This window comes from Gossypium hirsutum, chromosome A05 (assembly GCF_007990345.1).
Source record: "Gossypium hirsutum isolate 1008001.06 chromosome A05, Gossypium_hirsutum_v2.1, whole genome shotgun sequence".
NCBI classification, from domain to species: domain Eukaryota; kingdom Viridiplantae; phylum Streptophyta; class Magnoliopsida; order Malvales; family Malvaceae; genus Gossypium; species Gossypium hirsutum.
This window is the reverse complement of record NC_053428.1, coordinates 90,909,463-90,913,350: the sequence shown is the minus strand read 5'-3', so window position 1 is coordinate 90,913,350 and position 3,888 is coordinate 90,909,463. Positions and strand designations below refer to the sequence as shown.

The following is a 3,888-nucleotide window of genomic DNA, read 5'->3' as shown; positions in this document are numbered from 1 at the left end:
AATTTTTTTTCAAGTCTATTCTATATATCAAGTCTATATTGTTTAAGAGATCAATGTGAGACTAATCCTTCTATGGGGGATTAGCGAGTGGAGGTATGATTACTTAACTGTTTTGTAGGGTTCTCTTAGATCAGGAAAAAAAACCTTAAACCCTAAGCCTAAAAACCATAGGAAGTTAGGAAGGTGGGAATTAACCACAAACTATTATGGCCTATCCGTGAACACCTTAACCTTGAACCAGTCTAGACTGTGAGATTGGAAGATCTTGCTAGGGTATTGACTTGTTGATTAAACTAGAAAACTTGAAGAGATAGTTCATTATGATTACCGAAGGAAGCTAATCACCCATGCTCAGATGTGGTAAATTTTACTATTTGATTTCTCCTTATTTATTTATTATTATTAAGAATCCCGTAAAACTTTCTTTATGTTTGATCGTAATATAATTCATCTAACGTACTAATTAGATATATTTATTCTTAGGTTCGAAATAATTTAGTGCTTGCCTCCTTTCGGTACGATCCTCGGAGTACTCATCTTCTCCTTTGTAACTATATTACAACCTAACCTATATACTTGCGAATACCACTTTTTAATATATTTTGTGCAGGATTTCTATTCTGGACGTTGGTATGTCCAGAGGTGGTCAAGTTGTTGGTGCCATTGCCGAGGAAGAAACGCCACTAAGTTTAATTTAATATTTGCATCTTAATAGAATAATTAGGAAAGTTTTAAATTATAGCTACGATTTTATTTTCTTATTTTTACTAATTTCTTCTCTTCGGGTTTAGTGTATGACTCATAGTAGAGGAACACCTATAGAGCAAGAATAATACGTAGGAATCATATATAGCAATAGCAACAACAAAAAATGCAAAACCAACCACTTGCTACAGGTAATTTACCACCACGAGAAAATCCATTGTTCGTCGAAATCAGCAATACTAACATAGAAGTTCCACCACAACTACCCACAAATATGGAGCGTAACGACAGAACTCTTAGAAAACATGCGCTACCAAATCTGGATATGGTTCAAGGGAGCATAACAAGGCCAACCATCATGGCTAATAACTTTGAAATCAATCTAGCTCTGATCCAGATGGTCCAAAATAATTTGCAATTTTGAGGAATGATGATAGAATATTCGAGTTAGCATGTACAATGGCTCCTCTAGCTTTGTGACACTTTCAAATGTAACAGGGTCATCGATGCTGCTATTCATCTTCAGTTGTTCCTTTTCTCATTAATTGATAATACCTTTTCTTGGATAAATTCGCAAGCACCAGGGTCTATCTCGACATGGGACGAACATGCAGGAAATTTCCTACAAAAGTTGCTCCCCATTAGCTAGATGGTCCAGCTAAGAAGGGTGATTTCTATGTTTAAACAGTTAGAGTGAGAGAGTTTTCACGAAGCATGGAAGTGTTTTAAGACACTAATTCAGAAATTTCCACATCAAGGATGCCCGAGTGCTGCAAATATTCTATAATGGGTTGGATGTTCACGCAAGGTCAGGATTGATGGTGTTTCAGGAGGGGCATTAATGAACTAAATGTATGAGAATGCATACAAATTAATAGAAAATATGGCAATGAATTCCTACAAGTGGCCAACTGACTGATACACATCTGGCTAGAGACCATTTACGGTGAAGGTTGTCCAGGAGGATGACAGATATCAACAGTTAGTGGACAGACTCAATCGTATAGAATCCGAAAATAGTGCACCATCCATATATGGAGGAGACAAACCACTCTTCCATTATATTAACAATCCCATCAAGGAAACCATTGTTTGAATACATACTAACCCAGATGGAGAGATCACATGAACATGAGATGTGGAAGAAATCAAGGACGTAATACTTCGAATCTGGTTAAAAATAATAGTTATCAAACTCCTTATTTACAGAAAGCACAGGAAAGGGCCAACACTATAACACCCCTTATCCTTATTCAATCCCAGAATAGGGTTATAGAGCATTACTGGATTTACGAAACAATTAAACAACCATTTAGCATACATAACATTATTTTATCATTCATCATTCAAACTCAATCAATTTGTCCCTAATACAACCCTACGAGGCCCTAAACGTACTTTGGGAATGGTTCAGAACTAAATCGAAAACTTAAGAAATTTTTGTAAACTTAGAAACCTTTTCTCAAAAAGGGGACACATGCCCGTGTCACCATGCCGTGTTTCTCACACGGCCACCAGACACCCTCGTGTCACAGGCCATGTGGACATTCGAAATGGGAGCACATGGCCATGTCCCAGCCTGTGTCCTACCCTGTGTAACTCTCTGACTTGGGTCACACGGCCAACAAACATACTTGTGTGCCATAAAAATGGACACACATGCCCATCTGCCAGGTCGTGTGCTAGGCCATGCCAAACCTGTAGGGTATACTGGCTTATACCAGACGGCCAAGTCACACGCCAATGTGTGAGGCTGTGTGGAGTAGATAGACTTGATTTTAATTTCAATACCAGGGGACAGACAGCCATGCAACATGACCGTGTGTCACACACGGCTAAGACACATTCTCATGTCTCTTCCCGTGTGGACAAAAATAGGCTATTTACCAAGCCAATTTGCGACCCAAATTTGGATATACCTACACAACCAAAATGACGCCAATTCAAAGCCTAAATAAACATCCAATTTAGCCACAATCAAGACTAATTTATACCATATCCAATACCAATATTCCAACATGCTTATAACTTCAAATCTTACTCTATTAAAACATACCAAAATACATATACAAATCAACTAGTTAAACCTTTACTTAACATGCATCATTTTGCACCAATTCATAAGCATAATACCAATTCCACAAACCTCATAATACAAGTCATTCACACATCCATTCATGAACTCAACTATTGACTATATATGTACATATATGCATATAACCAAATACACCAAATTAAGCCAAATCTCATGGCTATATATATTTACCAAGACACGACCATTCACAAGCCATTTCAAATGTCAAAACTCACTACCAAAACACATATAAAAGACAACCGTAATCCTATACATGCCATATGACCAAACCAAAAGCTCAAAAGTACCAAAGTGATAGTAGATAGTGTGATGGACCCTCCGACGATCCATGAATCTGAGATAGCTTTGAATCACCATAAAACATCACAAAATAAAAAATGTAAGCTATACACCTCAGTAAGTTCATATGAAAAATGATAAGCAAATCTCATCAATTGTTTACCAATCAAATGTTTGAAATCAATGAACAACAATTCAATTAAGCCTTAAAGCTATCAATACATCATTCACATAACTTACCAAAGAATTCATCAACTACATAATTTCAATATTAGAATAGTTTTCCGTACATAGCTGTACCAATCCGTAACAAACTCATATCCAAACAGATAATGTTGAATATTCAAATTCTTGCACACCAAGTGCCAAAACATAGCCTAAGCTATTTTAATCTCGCACACTAATTGCCTTTCATAGCCGAAGCTATCTCGGTCTCGCATACTAAGTGCCATATATAATCGAAGCTATTCTAAATCGCACACTAAGTGCCATATATAGCCGAAGCTATCTCAAATCATCGTCAAACATGACTATAATCTCATATACACAATGTTTTCAATATCAAAGCATTTAAAGCATAGTTATAACAATGCTTATTATATACGAACTTACCTCGGATGTGTAAACGACGAAATAAGTCGTTTAGTTGATAACTTTCATTTTTTCCCTATCCTGATCCGAATTCTGTTTTCTTGATCTATATATATATTCAAAATTAAATCATTTAATCAACTATTTATTCAATTCAATCCAAAATATACATTATGGCTATTTTACACATTTGTCCCTAAACTTTCACATTTTTCACA

General features: G+C 36.1%; 1 non-coding gene across 1 annotated transcript; it reads right to left on the bottom strand.

The window, feature by feature from the left end:
• Window positions 1–1,360: 1,360 nt before the first annotated feature.
• LOC121230041 (small nucleolar RNA R71) lies at window positions 1,361–1,467 on the bottom strand. The gene has a single exon (XR_005927993.1). It is a non-coding gene; the product is annotated as a small nucleolar RNA R71 (small nucleolar RNA).
• Window positions 1,468–3,888: the final 2,421 nt, after the last annotated feature.